Source organism: Salmo salar, chromosome ssa23 (assembly GCF_905237065.1).
Source record: "Salmo salar chromosome ssa23, Ssal_v3.1, whole genome shotgun sequence".
NCBI lineage: Eukaryota > Metazoa > Chordata > Actinopteri > Salmoniformes > Salmonidae > Salmo > Salmo salar.
The window spans coordinates 38,767,587-38,791,863 of NC_059464.1; the positions used below are offsets into that span (position 1 = coordinate 38,767,587).

The 24,277-nt window shown below is 41.0% G+C and overlaps 1 protein-coding gene across 3 annotated transcripts in view; it reads right to left on the bottom strand.

Moving 5' to 3' along the window:
- The window catches only part of tafa5 (TAFA chemokine like family member 5), a 125,113-nt gene that overhangs the window by 66,962 nt on the left and 33,874 nt on the right, over positions 1-24,277 (bottom strand). The window contains exon 1 of one of the 3 annotated variants that reach the window (XR_001323780.2): positions 3,207-4,295. The exons of the other annotated variants lie outside the window; for them this stretch is intronic. The gene's annotated coding sequence lies outside the window, so the exon portion shown is untranslated. Of the gene's footprint in view, positions 1-3,206; positions 4,296-24,277 lie in introns of those variants that run through there. 3 annotated transcript variants of the gene reach the window in all.

The window sequence follows — 24,277 nt, forward strand, 5'->3', positions numbered from 1 at the left end:
TGGTAACTTAATATAAAATTACAGGATAAAAAAAAACAGTTTGTGCCATAAGCACATCTAAACCATTATCCTAAGTTTACATGCAATTGCAAGTGAGGTGTGCCACATTAACTTGCAACACGGGCCAAAAAGTACCCAAGTGTATTGCAATTCACAGTAAATGCACTAGCATTCAAAAGTTTGGGGTCTCTTAGAAATGTCCTTGTTTTTGAAAGAAAAGCACTTTTTTTGTCCATTAAAATAACCTCAAATTGATCAGAAATACAGTGTAGACATTAACAATGTTGGAAACGGCAGATTTTTGATGGAATATCTACATAGGCGTACAGAGGCCCATTATCAGCAACCATCACTCTGGTGTTCCAATGGCACGTTGTGTTAGCTAATCCAAGTTTATCATTTTAAAAGTGTAATTGATCATTAGAAAACACTTTTGCAATTATGTTAGCACAGCTGAAAACTGTTGTCCTGATTAAAGAAGCAATAAAACTAGTTGACTAGTTGAGTATCTGGAGCATCAGCATTGTGGGTTCAATTACATTCTCAAAATGGCTAGAAACAAATAACTTTCTGAAACTCGTCAGTCTATTCTTGTTCTTAGAAATGATGTCTATTCCATTCTAGAAATTGCCAACAGTGAGGAGGCGTGAAGTGAAGAGGCGACTCCGGGATGCTGGCCTTCTAAGCAGAGTTGCAAAGAAAAAGCCATATCTCAGACTGGCCAATAAAAATAAAAGATTAAGATGGGCAAAAGAACACAGACAGTGGACAGAGGAATTCTGCCTAGAAGGCCATTATCCCGGAGTCGCCTCTTCACTGTTGAGACTGATGTTTTGCGGGTACTTTTTAATGAAGCTGCCAGTTGAGGACATGTGAGGCGTCTGTTTCTCAAACTAGACACTCTAATGTACTTGTCCTCTTGCTCAGTTGTGCACCGGGGCCTCCCACTCCTCTTTCTATTCTGGTTAGAGCCAGTTTGCGCTGTTCTGTGAAGGAAGTAATACACAGCGTTGTACGAGATCTTCAGTTTCTTTGCAATTTCTCGCATGGAATAGCCTTCATTTCTCAGAACAAGAATAGACTGATGAGTTTCAGAAGAAAGTTATTTGTTTCTAACCATTTTTAGCCTGTAATCAAACCCACAAATTCTGATGCTCCAGATACTCAACTAGTCTAAAGAAGGACAGTTTTATTGCTTCTTTAAATCAGGACAACAGTTTTCAGCTGTGCTAACATAATTGCAAAGGGGCTTTCTAATGATTAATTAGCCATTTAAAATGATACAATTTTATTAGCTAAAACAACGTGCCATTGGAACACAGGAGTGATGGTTGCTGATAATGGGCCAATCTGCCGTTTCTAGCTACAATAGTCATTTACAACATTAACAAGGCCTACACTGTATTTTTAATCAATTTGATGTTATTTTAAATGGACCAAAAATAGCTTTTCTTTCAAAAACAAGGACATTTCTAAGTGACCCCAAACTTTTGAAGGGTAGTGTATATAGCGAAACACTATTACTGTGGAAATGTACAGTAAAATTACACATTTTCTGCAAAATTAACCGCAATGGCTAACAGTGTAGTTTCATGTCACATAATGAACCACATGATTTCACATGTGGAAAATCACATGATTTCACACGACAGGTGAAAACTTGTTTTTGGTACACTTTGTGACATTTCACATGTGAAATCATATGAAAACGTGTTTTTGGAACACGTCACGTTACACTTCAAATGTACAATCTCGTGACAATTTGAACCCACATGTGAAAGGTTATGCGATCACGTGAAAATCCACATGTGAAACTTCATGCGAAATATCATCACATGTGAAGTTACCCCAAAACACATGGTTTTACATGATTTCACATGTGCAAAATATGAGGAAATGCCACGTGAAATCATGTGATTTTTCCATATGGGGTATTTTTTTTCATGAGTGAAATTATACTGTTGTACACAATCAAATAAAATACAATCCGAGATGAAACAATACTAAGGAAGAGATCCCACACTAGGGCACAATGTGTGTGAAACCAGCATTTGACCTCAATTTAGCGAGAAATAAGATGGCCCACATCCCACCAGCTTTGGAAAATGGGAGCATGTCTTACTGCATCTGCTCAATGCAAACGCAGCCATATTCAATAACTCTCACAGCTTCAGTATGTATACACCCTTGTCCATTCCAATAAAGCTTATGAAAAAAATGTATCCAATCTCATAACAAAGTTGTGAACTCGCACTTAATCACTTGGTCACATATACGGCCGGTATAGGAGAGCAATTACTTCTCACAATGGCGCTTTCTCAACAGCCTTTCTCACCAAGATCCGGAAGGAACACGGGGCGAAGTGGGATTAGAAATGGTTGTGCCATATATTGCCACAAAGCCCACTTGCAGGAGAAAGAGACATGCCGCGTCACCCATTACAGGCACCTCTCACAAAGCAGTGGACTACCCACCCAGGAAGGAGAGTTTATTGTGTGTTTGACTTGCCTGCAACAACTCTCCCCATGACATTCATTTTAATGTCATTATTTTCTGTCACAATTGCATTCACATATTAGTGGACACACATTTTATTGTGAATCAAAATTAAGTTCATGAAGTGTGTGCAACCACTGTGTCTGTAAATATGTGATTACAACAGACCTTTTCAAAACGCCAAAACATGTGGCTGGCATTCTATTCAATTGTGAATGTCAGTTGCAACATCGAACCGAGTAATGTACGTCTTAGTCACAATAAATAATTATGCTAACATGTAATTACAATTGACCCTGACATTGTCCTTCAGTGTGACTCTGGTGCCATCTATCGAATAATAACGAAATAAATAATTTAACAAAAGACCTCTCTATTCTTGCTCCCAACACACTGCTCTCTATCTCTCTCTCTGCACCAGGCATGTTATTTAATGTAATAATACACGTTGAGATATTTTATTAAACTACACCTTACAAATCTATGAATTATTAAAATCAGTATTGTATGGGACATTAAGGCGTCTTACAGTTGAAGCACAGACCACCAATCCTCTTCACCCCGCATGTAGGCAGGCTAACGTTACTCATGAATGCATGAATAAATATAGACTATGGTATTTTAACAGATTGCCATAGGCTTGTGAAATAAAACATGTGTTTCAGAATAGTGGTCTACACAGCCAAGAAGAGCGATGGATAAGGAATTACCTTCTTTTAGAACGTGTGAGTGAATGAGGAGGATAACAAAACAGCAGACTGCGGCTCCGGTTAAAGCCCACGCTAGTCGAAGGAGCTGCATCGTTGAGGAAAAAAAAGTCAGAAATTCCGGACGGAGCGCGCGGTCTTCAGGAGGAGCAGTTGGCTACAATGACAAATCCATTCTGATCCAATGCAGCAGTGTTTCAAAGAAAAGTGAGTTGATTCCCTAAGGCTACTCCGTTGGCTTAAATTCAAAGTAAAATACAAAATAGGCACAATCCATGACAGATAATTTATATGATCCCTTCAATTCCAAATTAATGCAACCTTTTCGTTCTTCAGATAGCCTATAGTGGAGAGAAAAGTTCAATTCGTTAGACCATCACATCATTTGAAGTGAGGCATTTTCTCACTTTAATTTAATCTGCTTTTCACCGCAAATTCTTCTCTGAGCTTGGAGCGCAGTGACTCTGTGATTCCCACTCTCCGGGATGGCTAGTATGATATGAGACGGCTGCGCCACAGGAACACTTTGCAGCAATTGCGTAAAATGAAATTTGTCTCGATATTTTCCGCATGAGATATATCACTAACTAGACAGTGGCTGCCGGTTTGGGAAACGTCCATCTTCGCTGTCTCCAAGTTAGATCTCTCTTCGTCTTGTGCCCATTTCGACTCTTTCCATTGTGTTTCACAATATTCCCAAAACTGATGAATAAGAAGTCAAGATGAAACCACATCAAATAGGAGCTCACTGCTCACAGACTACGCTGAGCATCAGGTCCAGTACCATGTAATGCAAATACCCGGATAACTTGTGCAATTAATGATGGGCAGCTCGTGGAGACACTGCGGCGTCACTATACTGTTCAATATACCAATACCTCTCGGGCTTGCCCCCGTTCTTACCCGCGGCTTCACGAGCGACTTTCACTGAGCTCTCTACGTGACGTCACAGCCATTAGTGTTTTATCTCCGGGCAATTCCACAGGCTGTTTTCGGTTGAGGGCATATCGGGGGACATGATTCCGTTAGACCCATGACTACCTCTCACATTTCGCACAAATACTTTGATTCCTCCCATGCATCGATGATAATTTGGAAATGTGAATGTGGTGTTGCAGCCTAGCTAGTTCCATTTAATTAATGTCCCTTTTCAGATTGAGTGCATGCATGCATTATGCACATGCCTTAGAATGCATAACATAAAAACATGGGGAGTGCAGGAATAAGCTATGAGGGAAAAATTAATCGGTATCATTTGAATATAGCCTACATGCATTCAAAACACCTTTATGAAACATATCAAGACACTATGAGGGTTGCTGTACCACTTTCCTGCAGTCAAATGACCAAATCGCCCTCTAGTGGCCTCATGGGTGGATCGTTATTAATATTGTTCAGAATTTCATAATTAATATAAAAAAATGTAAACAACGAAAATCCAGTGTTATGTTAACGGTTTTGTCATATTTCAGTCTTCTGTGATGTATATAAAGTGTAATATTGGGATGCAAACTCAAAATGTAATACATTTCAACTCTATAACTGACATGGTACAGGTGTCTTCTTTTTGTTTTAAGCCCATAACCATGTGTGTGATGTGTATACTTTTGTTTCAAAGTAGATTTGTTTAAGACTACCAATAAACACTCTGTGACCCTGATTTAGCCCACTGGAGTAGCAGTTTGTGCATAAATATTATTAAATGTTTCTATCTGTAAAATACTTAAGTTATGAATTTTCCATGCATTTTTGCTGCATTTTTCCAAAGAAAATGTTAACTAGAATAAAAATGTACAACATATTAACAATTCCCTCTGGGCAAAACTGGAGAATATATCTAAGGATAACCACACCATATTTGGTGAATGCAGATGCTTCTGAAGCTGAGAAAAATTAGTTGGTGTGTGGGAAGAGTCTGACTATCTGGAAATGGCAGTTAACGACAAGTACACTGAATTTAGACTACCAAACAACTATTTAGTCGCAATCTTCAAAGGAAGTTACTAAATATAGTCCAGTGTTAACCCTCTATGAAATGGGCTTATAAATTGTGCAATATAATGTAGTGAGCTTTGAAATTATTGATGTATGGCCATTTTAAAGTGATAAAAATGTTTTCTTAAGTGTTGATGACTGTAGTATGATAAACAAAAGTGTATTTTCATGAAAGTGAAAATTAATTAAGTTGCCATTTGGGTCACTTCAAAGTACAACAGCTTTGTTTACAAATTGCAGGTCAGATTTCTCCAGGTAGCCTACTTATGATGCTTCTTTGTTTACGTTCTAGGCCTATCTGTTCGTCTGATCCATCCACGACTACAGCAACACATCAACAATACAAATAGGCCTATCTTTATCCTTCTTATTTTTAACAAGAGTCTGTATAACTTAGAGTTGAGTGATACAGAATAAAAGTGTAATTCAGCAGACAAATGCATGTTCTAACGGTTCATATTGTCTGCTCTCTGTCCGTCTGTGAGACAGCTGATGATGCGCACAGATTTGAAAACACCAGCGGGTCTGTTACAAAGTTGCTTTGATGATGCTAGTTTGAGTTAATGACTGAAACCTTTGTGGCCGATTTTCACTCAGCAAGGTATTGGGAATATTTTCCACTTGCTATAGCTGGACCATGTTTTAAGCATCGAGCTAAAATTTGTTTTACACTGGATATTCGGTTTTCTCTCGCCAATAGCTATTGAACCACACATGCCATGACTATGAACATTATATATTCTGAATCTGGGGAGGATGGAGAACAATCAACACCTTTTTTTAATTCATAAAAATATTATAAGATTTTGTATTTCAATCTCCAATAGCTCTTAAACAAAGCGTGCCATGATTATGAAAAGTATATATTCTGAATCTGGGGAGGATGGAGAACAATCCAGGTGTTTGTTCTCCATCCTCCCCTTTTCCAATGTTTTTGTACCTGTACTATCTTGTCCCCTAAGGTAGACCTACACTATTGTCTCTTCTAATGACTGTGTGCCATAATATAGTTATCTTAAGAGAGTATCACAGCAAATACGGTATACTCATCTATTGGAAAATAGTATACATTTTGTAGCCCTGTAGAAAAGCCTAACCACACATGATTCTCTGCCTCTGTATCCATGGCAGCATGGTACATGTACTTGAAAAACATTATAAAAGGTCATTCTCCAGAGCAAATTATCTTTAGATTATAGGCTACTGACAAGGCTCTTTCATAACTACAATCTGCCCTTTCTGCTTTGCAGAAAGCCTTTGTTGAACTGAAACTGGTACTTAATTCAAAACTAAGTATAGGTTATTTTTAAAAGAAAATGGTGCACACATTGTTATAAATATCAGGGTATCTTTCAAAAAGCATATTGATGAGTTAGTTAAGAATAAAAAATTGCCTTCTTTTATAGGAATAAGACATGCCTTTTGTTAAATAGCAGAAAACAAATCATTCAGTCGATGGTCATTCCGGCTTTAGAGTATGGCAATATCGTCGATATGAATGCAGCTGCCACTCTTTTGAAGCCAACGGACATAGTTTATCATTGCGCACTATACTTTATTACGGCCGATAGGTTCAGTACACATCACTGTATCAGAAAGTAGCATGGCCTTCTCTTAAGTCTCGTAATGCACTGCTCTCTTTTTGTTTATAAAGCCCTCTTGTGCAAACTTCCGCCATACCTTGCTTCATTGTTAAATTACAGGCATACGAGTCACTAGACCAGATCACAGCAATGGCTAACTCTGGAGATCCATTTGGTCTTCACTGAGTTAGGTAGATCTGTGTTTAGTTTTTTTGCACCTTGCTTGTGGAATGATCTCCAGAACTCTCTAAAGTTGCATGAATTGGTGCGGGTAGGGCAGTTCAGACAGCTAGTTGATTACTTTTTTTTACTGAGGAATGATCATGTTTTCTAAGTTACTTTTCTTAAATTGCTTGTAAATATTGTGTTTTTATTGCATTGGAATTGTAAATATTGTGAATTTGTATGATTGTGTACAGGCATCCCTTGTAAAAGAGGCTTTGGCCTCAATGGGATTTCCCTAAATAAAATAGATTTATCAAAATGAAAGATCTTGTAGTTAATTCTACATATTCGCTTTACCATTAAAAAAATCGGCATTTACTTTTTTAGGTCATAAGAGCATTATCAAAGATCAGGATCAAAATGTCAATGCATTTGTTTTCTCAAGCAGAAATTGAATGGTGATGATACCTTTCAGAAAACTTCTTCTGTGGGGCATTTTCAGGAACAGTCTTGTCTCTGTTGGTTCAATTATTGTCCAGAAACTTCAAAGCAATTGACTATTGAATACTGTGTACACTCTCCAAGGCTTACACCACTACCGTGGTCTGTATAGTGTAGGGATTGTTGTATGTTCATCATACATATTTCTGCCCACACCAACCTGTTTCCAACAACATGTGTATGGAAGTTGCTGGGTCAACATATAGTCACTGAAACAAAGAGCATAAACAACATTCCCTTGACACACTTTTTGTCTAACTACTATTATTCCCAAATATGTTTTTATTTCCTGCAGAATGGTGTAGTCGAGAAATAGCCATATAGCTAGCTAATAGTGTGTGCCTCTCATGCAGGTCATCACATTGCCATAAGTTACAGTGCTGGCCTTCTGTCCCTTGTGCCTCTTTGCTATCGGCCAGGCTTCTCCTTCCCCACTGGAACAAGACCCAATCAGCTTCCTGGGAGACCTCTGATCTGCCATCCCACAAAGCACCTGGCCTTGTGTTGATAATGGATGGCTTAAACCACCCAGGATGCATCTGGCCTTGCACTGATAAAGATAGGCCTGGGGTGCTCTGAGGGAGACAAGGTGGCAGAGAGGGTTGTGGGAGAGGGATGGCTTCAGTAAATAGACTTCGGGGTCAATAGTTCAGCGCATTAAATGTATTGGGAAGAGACCATACATTTCAATGAGGGAGGTTCCAGTTCATGAACTGAATTTAATCTTACCATGTTAAAATGGATAATGATTGCAAAGCTGATGGATGTATAACTCTCTGTAGGTACAGGTAAGGGACAGTTGATGAGTCCCAGTAGTCGTAACTCCCTCCATGACCACTGATTGCAGACAGGACTGGATAGGCCTCCACCAGACGACACTCACCTCCGTAATCCTGTCTGATCAGTGGCTGTGAGGGAAAGGACACAAGGAAAGGAAGTATTGAAATAATTCTAGCTACAGACCCCTGGGGCCCCAGCTCTACAGATTTAACCACCAACCACTTTATCCATCCAATTCCTGCTACTCTTAAATTAGAGCAGGGAGATTGATCGCAAAGCTTTTGAGGACAGGAGAGTTAAGAGAGGCCCAGGTGCTTATCGAATCCTTCAACACTTCCGGATCTGTCATGAAACTCCATCAATGTCCCCAGCCACCGTTTGATTGTGTGCTTTTTTCTCATCGATTACCTTTCTCACTGATATCCATCAATGGCCTCTTATTTCATGTGAACAGAAAGTGAGATATATGAACCTGGACACTCTTAGACATCATCCATCTTCAAATCATCAAGGAAATGGAACTGCCCAACCCTCTACATGTTGGTACCATTTTATTGCATTCCGTGTCTCTGACGTTCACAGATTGTTTGGCATGAGGAAATCAAGGAAGTTTTCAGAGCAGTCAACTTTAAATAGATGTTACTGTCCTGAGCTTATTGCAGAACGTTTCAAGGGTAAACTGCATGTGTGAGGAATACATGATTAAATGTATGGAAACTTGTGACATTTCACAGACCATATTGTTGGTAACCTGCTGAAAGAATCCACTGCATCCTTTTCTCAATATAAATGTAATATGCAAACAATATGCATACACTTCAATCACCATAAAATATATGTAAATGTGAGCATATTGCACACAATAAATTAGTACGGGTACCTTGCGTAAAACTGGATTTACTGAAATGGGGTGCATGGTGCATTTCTCAAAATTATCCCAGCCACCAACCAATGGGGAGGTTTAGAGTAAGGGCTTTGTAGATGCCTGAGGCAGTAACATTACACTAAAGATTAGAGTACGCCTTTCTTTTCTTTCGTTCTTTTGTTCCTCTAGGCACTCTGCAATTAATTTGTGGCAGTGTGAGATTCCTCTTGAGTAATGGAATTTAATTGGCATGTGGTGACCACCGGGAGGCCTGGGAGCCGGTGAAGAGAGAGCACACCTGCTGAACTAGAAAGAATCTGGGCAGTGTAACGTTTAAATGAGTTCCCCCCCGCCTCATCTGCTCCCTCTATATTTGTCACGCCCCTTTTGGTCCCCCTGTTTCTGAGGCTGTAATGCAGTCTGACGGAGTAAGCGTATAGGGTTTTGTCTCCGGCTGAGAGTAGTGGGAGGCGGTGTGTGAATAATGGTATGTGACTATCTGTGGTAGGTTGGTTGGTGAAGTGCTGTGTAATCTTGCAGGGTTTTGTCTTATCTTGAGTTTTTAGGGAGTGGGTTTTGTGGTGGGTGCTGCAATACGTTATTTTGTGTTTATGTGTCGCACCTTGTATTCAAGCACAGGGTGAGTATAGATAAAGCTTTTGATTTACTCTGCTGACAAACACCTCTCAGGTCCCTCCACCGCAAGAGTATGTGTCTGTGTTCATGTTTGTGTGGGTGGGAGGGTGGAGGCTCTGCATAGAAATGAATTCAAAAATGCAATTTACACATCACCACTGTTTGTTTACCTTTCTAGACTTTTTATAGCTCATGAATAAATTATACGGTGAACGCCTAGGCAACCATACAGTTGCATATTTGTGCCTGAAAACCTTTTGTGAGCCACAACAATTCATAGATGCTGTCATACATAAGCATTATGCCCACCCACCTCGCCTTCTTGGACAATTCTAAATGTATTTGCAGTGCAAGTTGATGACAGCTCTCAGCTCTGCGGTTTATTATAATAATATGGCCATTGGCAACACTAGTATACCCTATGCAATACTTGGCCTTCTAGGTGGCTCGATGTCAAATACATTAATGATATCCAGCCAGTGCCAGTGTAGACTACATTAATGACACTGACATTTTAATGTCTCCCACATAAGAGGAACAGCCATTAGTGCCCTTGGTATCCTAAGGAGATGAATACAGGGAGAATAAAATAAGATATGGCAGGTGGAGGGAACTTGAATATGTTAAGGCTGGCTCCTGGTGCCTGCACTGGGATGGTATCCCAGTAGCGAGTTGGTGAACTTGAAGATGATGGTTCGCTGTTTGGCAATGTAGACAAAGTGTTGCACTGTAAATCCACCTTTTGAAGTAACCTGTCATGCAGACACCTGGGAAGTACCGCTCAGGTCGCCAACACTACCCGATAAGTAGGTTGCTTTACACATGAAGCAGCTTGTGCAGGTGGGTGGGTTATTATTTTTGGATTCATTCCTTTGGTGATGCATCAAGGACACACGTCAAAACATCTGACATAGGCTTATCGTGAAGAGCAAAGCATCAACGAATATGTTGTTGGAAATAAATGCATGAGAACCACTAAAATAACCAATATCTAAGGACAGACCATCTGTTGGCATGATGTGTGTCTAACCTAACAAGACCTATTCATCCATTGTTGGACAGTTTGTTTGCCTATGTGAAAAGTTCTAAGCTCTCAGAGATAAACAGAGAGGTCGAGCATCAAGGCAACTTGGTTTGCACTGTCAAAGATAGACAGCAGACTCAAATCAAGGTCTCCAAGTGTCAATCAACCCCACAGGGGGTCACAAATCTAGACATGGAACATGTGTGATTATGATTACCTCACTATCAGATTGTGTGTGTGTGTGTGTGTGGGTGTGTGTGTGTGTGTGTGTGTGTGTGTGTGTTCAGTTCTCACTCACAGTAGTGGCTGAACTGGAAATTCGAAGAGACACCTCAAACCAAATTTAAGCAGCTATGCATTACAAGGGGGAGATTGTTGTTATTTGTGCTGCAGTAATTGGTGCAGCAATTACTGCCTTAAAAGCTAAATCCACATACTGTAATTTAAACATGAAGTCATATTCCATATTGAAAGTATTGTTCGGTATAGCACGTCCGGTCCTGGCCGTTAAGCTGCCTTATGGTGTACTTACTGGGGTGTAGCCTACAGTGCTGCTGCATTGGAATTTTATGAATGCCCATCCATGTGGTAGGCAAACCGTTTGTAAAACAGGCAGTTGCATTGGCCTTATTAGTCCTGATTCCTGTGACTAATCAATTTGACTATTTAAGCTCTGAATATCATCTACCCAGCTTTATCAGGAGTTATCCTGAACCTATTTGCAATGAGAATCAACATGTTTACACAGTTGGAATGCACAAGTATTTTTATTTTTTTCGCTAGCTTGAAAAAAAATGTACAGATACAAACTGAAACCACTGATCATGACAATTTAGCCCATGGGGTGAAACTCCTGGACAGCAGTTGTGAGTAGCCTGATTGTCCATTTTACTTTGATCTGTCCTGTTTTTAGGATATTGTGTTTGTTAACATGTCAGTGCATTTCTTATTTGATTGGGCGCCATTTAGGTGAGGCTATTTGATCGGAGAAACATGCATGCTTTAAAAAGTGTCAGTCTCATTACATTGTCATATATTTTATCTCCAGCCAGTATGCTACAAAAAAGGCCACATACTCTTTCTACCATAGGCTATATCCAGGGCCTAGTCTAGCCTTTTGGGGGCCCTAAGTGGGAGTTGGTTGGTTAGGGTTAGTGTTTGCAGTTGTGAAGCAAATTTCCTGCAATTCTACACATTTTGCCATGATTTCTGCCAAGTTAATGACATCTGAGTTAGAGTGACTAGTGGTACACACTCGCTGAAAAATCGGACTGCCCATCGGCATTTAGCACAGTAGGAAGCCGTTCCTTCCCTTGCTAGAACAAAAGACGGCCCTGCTGTTAACTGAGCTGGTATCAAAGAACCTGCCATTTCGACTTGTGGCCTAGAACTTGACTTTGAGCCAATCAGAGAGCACAAACTTAATGTGGGGGAGCAGACAGAACTGACAAGAAAAAGGAAAAGAGAGGAAACTTTTTGGTTGTCACTAGTTACCACATCCACAAAGTCACAATTATAGCTAACCCCCCCATGATTATTTTACGATATAGGACATTTTTACTTTGTGGCTGTGGTAAATAGTGACAACCAAACTTTTCCTGGTATAATCCACCACCTTTCCATCAGAATTGTTATAGCAACTGTATCAAAAACAATAAAGCTGCACAAAACATTTCTTCTAGAGCAATCTTTTACATCTAGCTAAGGAGATTTGTGCTTGAGGACAGATTTTTTTGTTAGGTTCAGTTTAATAATGTGCACCTGCTCATTAGTTAGCTAGCTAGTTAATGTTAGATTGATAACTGGGCTAGGCAGTCACACACACTTTATATGAAATGAATGGGGTGATAAGTGCAGCACAATGTACACAAAACTAAATGCTTAACCAAGCTAGCTATCTAACAAGATGAAGTAATTCCATTCACTGAATAATTTTCCCATACTGCCAGTGCCAGTTCACTTGCTAGCTAACATTTGCTAAACGGTTAACATCGCCATTTAGCACAACATAGCTAGCTAGCTACTCCAGCAACTCTCAACAGCTAACAGGCAGCTGCTTCATTCAAAAATAAATCCATTGTGATTTAATTATAATATTGCTAGTATTCTAGTTACACTATATATGCACAAAAGTATGTTGACACCAATTCAAATGAGTTGATTTGGCTATTTCAGTCACACCCGTTGCTGACAGGTGTATAAAATAGAGCAAACAGTCATGCAATCTCCATAGACAAACATTGGCAGTAGAAAGACACCATCATAGGATGCCACCTTTCCAACAAGTCAGTTCATCACATTTCTGCCCTGCTAGAGCTGCCCTGGTCAACTGTAAGTTCTGTTATTTTGAAGTGGAAACATCTAGGAGCAACAACGGCTCAGCCGCGAAGTGGTAGGCCGCACAAACTCACAGAATAGGATCATTGAGTGCTGAAGCGCATAAAAATCGTCTCTCCTCGGTTGCAACACTTACTACTGAATTCCAAACTGTTTTTGGAAGCAACGTCAGCACAACTTTTCGTCGGGAGCTTCATGAAATGGGTTTCCATGGCTGAGCAACACACACAGGCCTAAGATCATTACGCACAATGCCAAGCATCAGCTGGAGTGGTGTAAAGCTTGCCGCCATTGGACTTTGGAGTGATGAATCACGCGTCACCATCTGGCAGTCCAACGGACGAGTCTGGGTTTGGTGGATGCCAGGAGAATGCTACCTGCCCCAATACATAGTGCCAACTGTAAAGTTTGGTGGAGGAGGAATAATGGTCTGGGCTGTTTTTCATGGTTCGGGCTAGGCCCCTTAGTTCCAGTGAAGGGAAATCATAACGCTACAGCATACAATGACATTCTAGGCAATTCTGTGCTTCCAACTTTGTGGCAACAGTTTGGGGAAAGCCCTTTCCTGTTTCAGCATGACAATGCTGGCCCCCCTGTGGCTCAGTTGGTAGAGCATGGTGTGTGCAACGCCAGGGTTGTGGGTTCGATTCCCACGGGGGGCCAGTACAAAAAAAATAAAAATAATACAATTTAAAAAAATGTATGAAATGTATGCATTCACTACTGTAAGTCGCTCTGGATAAGAGCGTCTGCTAAATGACTAAAATGTAAATGTAATGCCCCCATGCACAAAGCAAGGTCCATACAGAAATGGTTTGTTGAGATCAGTTTAGAAGAACTTGACTGGCCTGCACCCAGCCCTGACCTAAACCCCATTGAAAACCTTTGGGAGGAATTGGAACACCGACTTCTAAGACAGGCCTAATCGCCCAACATCAGTGCCGACCTCAGTAAAGCGCTTGTGGCTGAATGAAAGTCCCCACAGCGTTGTTCCAACATATAGTGGAAAGCATTCCCAGAAGAGTGGAGGCTGTTATAGCAGCAAAGAGGGGACCAACTTCATATTAATGCCCATGATTTTGGAATGAGATGTTTGATGAGCATGTCCACCTACTTTTGGTCATGTAGTGTATCTATACTGAACAAAAATATAAACGCAACAGTTCCAAAGTTTTATTGAGATACAGGGCATATAAGGAAATTAGTCAATTGGAATAAATTCATTAGGCCCTAATCTATGGATTTCACATGACTGGGCAGTGTTGCAGCCATGGGTGGGCCTTGGAGGGCATAGGCCCACCCACTTGGCAGCCAGGTCCAAAGGGTAACTGCCACTCTAGGCAGAGGTGCTAGGTACCTATCGGCAGTTTGATTTTAAGGGTCAGATACATCGATAAATCTATGGGGGTCCCCTGGAGGTCAGGGACCCCTGGGCACGTGCCCTGCATGCCCGTTCGGTATTCGGCCATGATTACTACAAGTTTAGAGCGCTTCGGTCGCTTATGCCTGGAGCTGGCCCTGGCTATATCTGCTACATTATTTGTGTTAGAGGATTTTTTTGGACAGAATGTTGGTGGAGCGCCGCAGCAATGCGTCTCTCCAACAGCACTATGGAGAGGTGTGCTGGGAATGGACAAGCTAAATATTTTGCAAATTGTATTGGTCACATAATGCTTATGCTTCTAGATCCGACAGTGCAGAGGTATCTAACAGGTAATATCTAGCAATTCCACAACAAAACCTAATACACACAATCTAGTAAAGGAATGGGATAAGAATATATAAATATAAAATATATGGCTGAGCAGTGACAGAGCAGCTAAGATGCAATAGATAGTGAAGGATACAGTATACATTATATAAATATGAGATGAGTAATGCGCGATATGTAAACATTCTTAAAGTGGCATTATTAAAGTGACAAGTGTTCCATTTATTCAAGTGGCCAATGATATCAAGGTTGTAGGTAGGCAGCCACCTCTCTGTGCTAGTGGTGACTGTTTAACAATCTGATGGCCTTGAGAGAGAAGCTGTTTTTCAAATCTCTCTGTCCCAGCTTTGATGCACCGGTACTGACCTCGCCTTCTGGATAGAAGCGGGGTGAATAGGCAGTGGCTTGAGTGGTTGTCCTTGATGATCTTTTTTGTTTTCCTGTGACATCGGGTGTTGTAGGTGTCCTAGAGGGCAGGTAGTTTGCCCCCAGTGATGCGTTGTACAGACTGCACCACCCTCTGGAGAGTGTTGAGGTTGTGGGCGGTGCAGTTGCCATACCAGGCAGTGATACAGTCCAACAGGATGCTCTCAATTGTGCACCTGTAAAAGTTAGTGAGGGTTTCCGGTGACAAGCCACAATTTTTCAGCCTCCTGAGGTTGAAGAGGCGCTGTTGAGCCTTCTTCACCACACTGTCTGTGTGTGTGGACCATTTCAGTTTGTCGGTGATATGAACACGAGGAACTTAAAACTTTCCACCTTCTCCACTGCTGTCCCTTCGATGTGGATAGGGGGGTGCTCCCCTTGCTGTTTCCCGAAGTCCACGATCATCTCTTTTGTTTTGCTTACATTGAGTGAGAGGTTATTTTCCTGACACCATACTCCGAGTGCCTTCACCTTCTCCCTGTAGGCTGTCTCATTGTTGTTGGTAATCAAGCCTACCACTGTTGTGTCGTCTGCAAACTTAATGATTGATTTGGAGGCATGCATGGCCATGCAGTCGTGGGTGAACATGGAGTACAGAAGGGGCTGAGAATGCAGCCTTGTGGGACCCCAGTGTTGAGGATCAGCAGAGTGGAGATGTTGTTTCCTACCTTCACCACCTGGGGGCGGCCTGTCAGGATGTCCAGGACCAAGTTGCACAGGGCAGGGACGAGACCCAGGGCCTCAAGCTTAATGATGCGTTTGGAGGGTACTATGGTGTTGAATACTGAGCTGTAGTCAATAAACAGCATTGTTACATAGGTATCCCTCTTGTCCAGATGGGATAGGGCAGTGTGCAGTGTGATGGCGATTGCATCGTAAGTGGACCTATTGGGGCGGTAAGCAAATTGAAGTGGGTCTTGGGTGACAGGTAGGATGGAGGTGATATGATCCTTGACTAGTCTCTCAAAGCACTTCATGATGACAGAAGTGATTGCTACAGGGCGATATACATTTAGTTCAGTTACCTTAGCTTTCTTGGGAACAGGAACAATGGTGAAGCATGTGGGGACAGCAGACTGGGATAGGGATTTATTGAATATGTCCGTAAGCACACCAGCCAGCTGGTCTGCGCATGCTCTGAGGATGCAGCTAGGGATGCCGTCTGGGCCGGCAGCCTTGCAAGGGTTAACACGTTTAAATATTTTACTCACATTGGCCACAGAGAAAGAGAGCCGACAGTCTTTGGTAGTGGGCCACATCGGTGGCACTGTATTGTCCTCAAAGCATGCAAAGAAGTTGTTTAATTTGTCTGGAAGCAAGACGTTGATGTCCGTGACGGGGCTGGTTTTCTTTTTGTAATCCGTAATTGTCTGTAGACCCTGCCACATACGTCTCGTGTTTGAGTCGTTTAATTGCAACTCCACTTTGTCTCTATGCTGACCACTTTGCTTGTTTGATCGCCTTACAGAATGAATAACTACACTGTTTGTATTTGGTCATATTTCCAGTTGCCTTGCCATGATTAAATGCGGTGGTACGTTCTTTCAGCTTTGCTGCCATCAATCACAGTTTCTGGTTAGGGAAGGTTTAAATAGTCACAGTGGGTATAACATCTCCTATACACTTCCTTATAAACTCGCTCACCGAGTCAGCGTATACATCAATGTTATTATCTGAGGCTAACCGGAACATATCCCAGTCTACGTGATCGAAGCAATCTTGAAGCGTGGAATCCAATAGGTCAGACCAGCGTTGGATAGACCTAAGCACAGGCGCTTCCTGTTTTAGTTTCTGCCTATAGGAGGGAAGCAACAAGATGGAGTCATGGTCAGATTTGCCAAAAGCAGGGCGGGGGAGGGCCTTGTATGCATCGCGGAAGTTAGAGTAGCAATGGTCGAGTGTGTTACTCGCTCATGTACAGCAATCGTTATGCTGATAGAATTTAGGTAGCCTTGTTCTCAAATTAGCTTTGTTAAAATCCCCAGCTACAATAAATGCAGCCTCAGGATATATGGTTTGGCTGTATGGACTCTGACAGCATGTCCCCACCTAGCCATGTTTCTGGGAAACAGAGTATGTTACAATCCCAGATATCTCTTTGGAAAGCAACTCTTGCCCAGATTTCGTTGACTTTGTTAACTAGGGACATTAGCGAGTAATATACTCGGGAGCGGTGGGTGGTGTGCGCGCTTCCGAAGCCTCACTAGAAGACCGCTCCGGCACCCTCTCCTCCGGCGGCGTTGTTTTGGGTCGGCCTCTGGAATCAGTTCAAATGCCCTGGGAGGTGCAGACAAAGGATCCGCTTTGGGAAAGTCATATTCCATATTGTAGTGGAGGTTGTGCTGGTAAGTTGACGTCTCTCTGATATCCAATAGTTCTTCCCGGTTGTATGTAATAACACTTAAAGTTTTTTGGGGGCTAACAATGTAATAAGTAACAGATTAAAAAAACAAAATACTGCACAGTTTCCTAAGGACTGGAAGCGAAGCTGCCATCTCTATCGGTGCCATCTTCTTACACAGGCATTGTCCTGCATTTTATCAACAAATTTGTCCCGTATTTCAGTCAGACATTCCAACCAGTCTCTTCTGCAGTCACATTGCGCTTTTGACAAGATATATATCATAAGGATGTGATACTGGTGATGTTAAACACTTTTACAATCAATGTGAGATCCGATATTCTGTGCAGCGCAAGACGAGACTTAGGCCAATGTCATATCATCAACAAATCACATTTGTCAAATCCATTCGGTCTAAATACCAGCTAAACTTAGAGAGGACAGTTAACTACTTACAAAAAGTGTGCTTCTGACGAAGAGCTACAAAAGTAAGTAAATAGCCGTATTAGGCTAAAAAGATAAGGGTATTTCTTCAAACTTGTGAGGCTCTCCTTGCTCATTAGTTGCTCATTAAACATATTTGCTGCTAGACTACTTCACACAATTCAGTTTTCAAAGTCTCCCTTCCTACCTGTTTTACATTCCCTGAGACCAACCAGAAATGTTTTCGTGGCCAAATATTCCCCGATTTTCATAAAACATTCACACATTTGGTCTCTTGTTTTTTCATGACCAAATTTTGCACAAAGCAAAAGACTAGTCCATAGGCACGCTTCAATTAGCTTGTTCGGTGCAGCGGGAGGGGGATCTGTATGTGTGTGTGTATGTGTTTGTCTTTTTTCCTGCATTTGGGTGTTTTAAATGTGGTCGCCCTAGTTGGTTCAGAGATATCGGAAAAGTTGTGTCTGTTAGTTTGGCTAGTTCAGACTTCCTAAATCAAGTTAGCTAGCTATTGTGAAATTTGATCATGGGCTCTGAGGATAGGCTACACAATTATAGTTATCATACAACTTCAATTAATAGCCTGGGTGTTAATTTGCTTAAATCACTGAACACAAGAGGCACTTACTAGAGACGGGATTCTATTTGAGCCAGGCGTCTATTTCCTTAATGCACACAGCGTTTATCATTTGCATAGTTCATTGTTTAATAACAGCATTCACTTGCAGCATTGTAATATTTTTTATTTTTTATACATTGTGTCACATTTCTTTTGTCTTAGTATGATTCCCGTCTGTTTTTCGAGTCATTACTGAATTATTTAATGTAACAAATCAACATTAAATCTCGCTAACAATTCATGGTAATTCATGGCAACTTCGTAAACAATTCATTTAGACCTAGTGTTTATTTGAAATGGGCTTTTATTTGCTGAAAAGGGGTGCCGTTGCCCGGTCATTAAAAAGGACAGGAGGATATTTGAGACTCAGCATTTATTTGAAGTTTTACGGTTTGTAACTTTTAAGAAGATTTGAAAAGTCAAGTGCAAGCGCAAACCGCACCGTTAACTAAAGATCCCAGAGAGAAGTGGCAGCGCACCAATCCCAACACCTGGGTGATAAATCGCCTCCGTCATCATACAACCAATGACAACCATGACAGTGTAATCAATCACACTGCCGACGAAAGATAACCCTATCAGCATCTAACACAATAAAAAAAGTATTTGCCTCTTGGAGTGGTGCATCTGCAGTGTCTGCACCGATTGGAAGAGTCTTGTACTTAAAATCAAATATGTTGTAACTAAGGCTTTTTACGGTAATGTCACTAAAAAATATCAGGGATATGCAGAGAAACTCAACTGTGCGTTTTAATGGTCCAATTACCAATTTGACCTCCGATACATATGAACAGTGGATTTCAGCAAGGGCTTTGAATAGGTAAAAACATTTGAAAGCAATATCATTGAGATATTACGGATATAAAATAATGCTTAGGCTAAAATATAGTTTTGGCCTGAGATGTAATGACATTATAGCATTCCATTGAAGATAGGCACATTTCCTGCTCCAACATCACACACTATTGGGAGTGGAGGGGGAAAAAGTTAAATGTACCCATAAAAGATAGGACACTTTATGAATTTTTTTGCCCGGAGGTCAAATGGGAATACATTTATTTTAAATTCAGCTCGGAAATTATATCTGTTTCCCGGTCATTGCTATGCAAAGCACACAAGGACATTTTCAAGGCAAGCCATAAACCAGCTGTCCCTGTGGCTACCGAGCTCAAGAAACAATCTCAATGAACTAAACTCTACAGAGGAAGAGGGGGTTTGGAGAGGAGGGTTTAAATGAAAGGGAAGATAATAACAAACCCCTAAACATGATGTGCATTTCCTGTCTACTTAAATCATACCTGGGCCCCAGCTTTTGACAGCAGGTGATTCTGTGAATGGGTATTGTAATGTTATCTGAGCGACTAGATGCATTTAGTCTTATTGGGCTTCATGGGTGCTGGTGTGTCTGGGTATGATGTGTGGATGTGTGTGTGTGCACAAGAGAGAAAGAAAGATTCATGAAGAAGGCTGCAAATCGTTTAGAATACTTAAGCAAAGAGGATTAGAAAGTGACACTAGGACTTGGTGTTAGCCTGTGTCTTTTTGCCCCATGGTCGAGGCATTATGACATTGAATAGATCTCAGAGGGGTATTACCTAGGATTGTAGCTACAGGCGTGCTCCAAGCTTTGATTGCATCAATGTAAGGCCACTCCCTCAGAAGCCGATGTGGTTTGAAATTAAGTGGCTCGTTACTGTATCCTTTTTGTGAACTTTTTAAGATGTTTATACTAGCTTAATAAATGCGAGACCTAGTTCTACCTAACTGTGTTAATTCCAGCGCTTACTTCATCGCACTGCTGCCCACTAAATTCAGACAAATACATAGTCTACGACCGACAGACAGACAGACAGACAGACAGACAGACAGACACAGACACACACACACACCTCATATTATCCAGACAATGTCCACAATATTCAGTATGAACCCAATGGTCTCAGAGTTCCACTTGAACGTAAAAGCCTCTTGCAGTTTAACATAAGCCAAAACGATGTTAGATGTTCCTCATCCCATACAGGTACCCTGCCACGGAACACAGCTAAAGCACAAACAAATCTGGCCTTGCAAATTGGACGGGAAAAAGATAAGCAGTTCTCTATATAAATGAATGGATGAAAGGTCAGGTCTTGTGCCTTCTGTAATTTGTTTTGAGAGCTTTGGGAAAGCATGGAAACACAGTCATTACGCTTATGTAACTGTTTTGAAAGCATTCTTTAAATTAGTTCAACCCCGAGCAGATTCTCGAACAAGCCAAAAGAGCAATTTCTTTACATTATTCAGGGGCTGCAAGACTCCACTTTGGCATGCCTTGCACATTTAACTTTAACTTGATTTAGTTTAGCAAGAAAAGCTCAGCGTAAAGGGCATGATGGCTGGTTGCACACGGCAATGATGCGTCACGGAAGTGGGAAAAACAATTTCAGTAACAGTGATATCCCACACAACAAATGCCTCGCAGATAGGAAGAAGCCATAAAGCTCGGCTTTGCCAATGCCTCCTTTTGACGAACTGCCTTTTGGAGGGCAAAAGTATTTGTTGCTTTTTTCTATTGCTTTACCATCACATTGATACATTTTTGGCAATATCGCCTCCACTGCCCCGTGTACTGGGACACAATTTACAAGGGTTACAGTGTTGAGAAGTGTTGAAATTGTAGCGGCCTGCGGGTGCGAAACAATACTGTGGGTCAACCCTGGAGGGAATCTGTGCTTCAAATTGAATTATCCTGAGATGGGCGCTAACTCCATGAAATAGGTTGTGACTGGAACCACAGTGACAAACGTCATTTTTCTTCTCACAACACAGCTCAAAAACAGCATGACTCAGATTTAAGCCCAGCACTGTGTTGTCCTCTCAGTTTTGGCAGCAGGAATGATCTATGGTTGGATAAAACAATGGTTGTTTCTATGATTACTGAAAGTACACTTTCCTCTAATTTGTGTTTTATAGAATGTAACAGGAAATCTAGTATGGGTGTAAGCAATTAGCATGAAACAAACATAGGTTCAAGTAAGGTCTTTAAGAGCGCTGAACAAAATGACGGTTTAGCCACTTCGCAGCTGCTAAATTTAAACCCCAGGCTTGGAGTTCTACTTATTATTTACAAAAAAGTATCTGAAATAGGTGTGAAAAAATATGTTGCTTAGCCTGCAGCTTCCTGGTATAAGAGCGGGCCGGGGTACGTGGACTGCTCGAGGAAGCCGTTGATGTATAACCAAGGCCTTGCATTTAATTAAGCCAGCCTTCCCTTTCTCTTCAGCAAGGGTGCATAATCATTCCATACACTGTGATATCATCTGCCTAATGTGATCCTTTACCGTAGACTTAAACCCTGGGCGATAAATTCAACAGTGCTAGCCTTTAATAGATGCAGGCTGAATAATATGCCGATTACATTAGCAGGAGAAACACTGTGGGCAGATGAACAGATAGACCACATGGTTATTTCTAACATCATTGCCAGTGGAGGGAATCTATTGCCTTTAAAATAAGTTTGAGTTCTTGAGCCACCAAACCTTCCCGGTCTTAACTGAGCGTTACAAAATCCCATCAAGGTAGAAATATTAAGGGAAAATATTAAGGGAAAATGAGGATTAAAGACATTTCACCAATAATGACTGAACACAAAACAATTAACCATCGGCCACTGTGTACGAGGTACAACAACAAATTACTGTGGATGTTTGCGATTTAGAAAAAGGTGACTGTGTTTAACTCTTCCTCCATTTATAGATTTGTTTGTTTGCTACATTTTCCCCAGGTAAGCCCATAATACCACACTAAGCACACCTTGCACCATTAAAGCGGTGGATGCAAAACCTTAAAATATTCTGTAACAGTACCAGCAGATTAGCTAATTAGCATCACGACATCTGTCCTCTGTTGGGTGGTATTAGGTGAGTAAAAGTGATTTTCTGAATCACCGCCCACTAGAATGTTGGCGACAACAGATGTCAAAACATTTGCTTGGAGAGATAAGTCCTAATACATATTAATGAAAGTAAGATCAAAACAAATGATTTTATGTGGTATAAATGTGCTCTATGAATTATGTATGGTATTATTTGGAATCATACTGAAAACACACACCGGGTTATGCCTCAACTGATCTATTCAGAAAATAAAGGAGGGAAGCATGTAAACAAGCATATCATTGTTACGCTTGAATAGGGATATGAGTCATTCCATAGAATATACAGTGACCACACAAAAACATCAAACTGGCTATTTTGACCTCATCGGTTTTGACTAGATTAAAAACATGATAGGCAAGTGATTTCTGGACCTGCATGACCAACCAATCAGAAGGTGGTCAAAGAAAGCATGATTGAGACACTTCAATCCTAGTGGAACAGAAAGGTGATTTACTTGAAATGGGTTCAAGTTGGAGTGTCACAACGACCCTTTAAACCCTGAGGGGCCAATAAAATGGACATAGTGTCAGAAATACAGTTATGTAATTGATAGGCAAGCAACTGAGCAGAGACAGAAAGATGACGAAAGAAGAGGGGGTTCTAGCCCCAAATGTGAGTAGCCAATGATGAAGCATAGCACAGCCATGTTGTATAGATGCATCAGCAGGAATGATCCACGTTATATGTGATTTACAAGCCAGAGAGCATTAGGGTGAATAGACTTGATGTGAAGATCGCCTGGAGCACTTGGCATAAATCACTAATTACTTTAATTGTGAGTCCCAATACATAGATCAGTGGAGATGCCCTGATGACATCGAGCTGCCTGCATACCTGCCTGACATGCTGACCTGACCACCCCCTCCATTGAACATCTAGCTATGAGCTTCCAGATCCACTCACGACTGTGACTGCCCATCTGGAGACTTCAAGAAGCACTCAAACAGACTTGATCCAGCTACTGTTGTAGCCTATATCTCTTTTTAAATAACTTGTTTATTTTGCTTAACAAGTGCTTTGAGATTCTGTCTAATGAAAATTGCTATAAAGTGTATTATTATTGTTATTATTTAATGTTTTGGGGTAGTAATGAATTAATGAAAACAACAAAATGGGACAAAACATCCTCTCTGCAATAATATAATAACCTGTGTTCACATGTTATGTGTGTGAACAGGATGAAATGCATGTGTGGGCCCTCATCGTTCTATCCATAACCCAGAAATATAAACCATTGTTGACATTGATAGTGTAGTTTCACTCCATGGAAATGAATGACAACATTTAGAAGTTATTTCAGAGCCGATATATAAGTGCTATATCACACCAGAGTTATCCAATGTTTATTTGAGGAAAATAAACACGCAGGCTTTTATGGTAGCTATAACTGTGTAGCCTAACCTCAGAGGCCATGATCACATTTCTAGTGGATTTAGTGTAGCTTTCACAACAGGCTACCTTACATTCAGGTAAGTTCTCCATATTACAGGTCAAGAAAGATGTGACGGAATCCAAAATATGGTTGGTATCTGTCCCAAAGTAAAATATGAGTATGTATTTTTTCCATTCATATTCATGTCATGTTTGAAGTTACCCTCCCTAATGGTTTGGGCCTAACTTATTTATTGTATTAAATCTGTTGACTCCCTTGGCTGTTGAATCAGCGGACTGAACAATTTCCTCTGACTGGTTATGTCTTGTTGTCGCTGTTCTCTCCTCCCTGCCTCATCTTG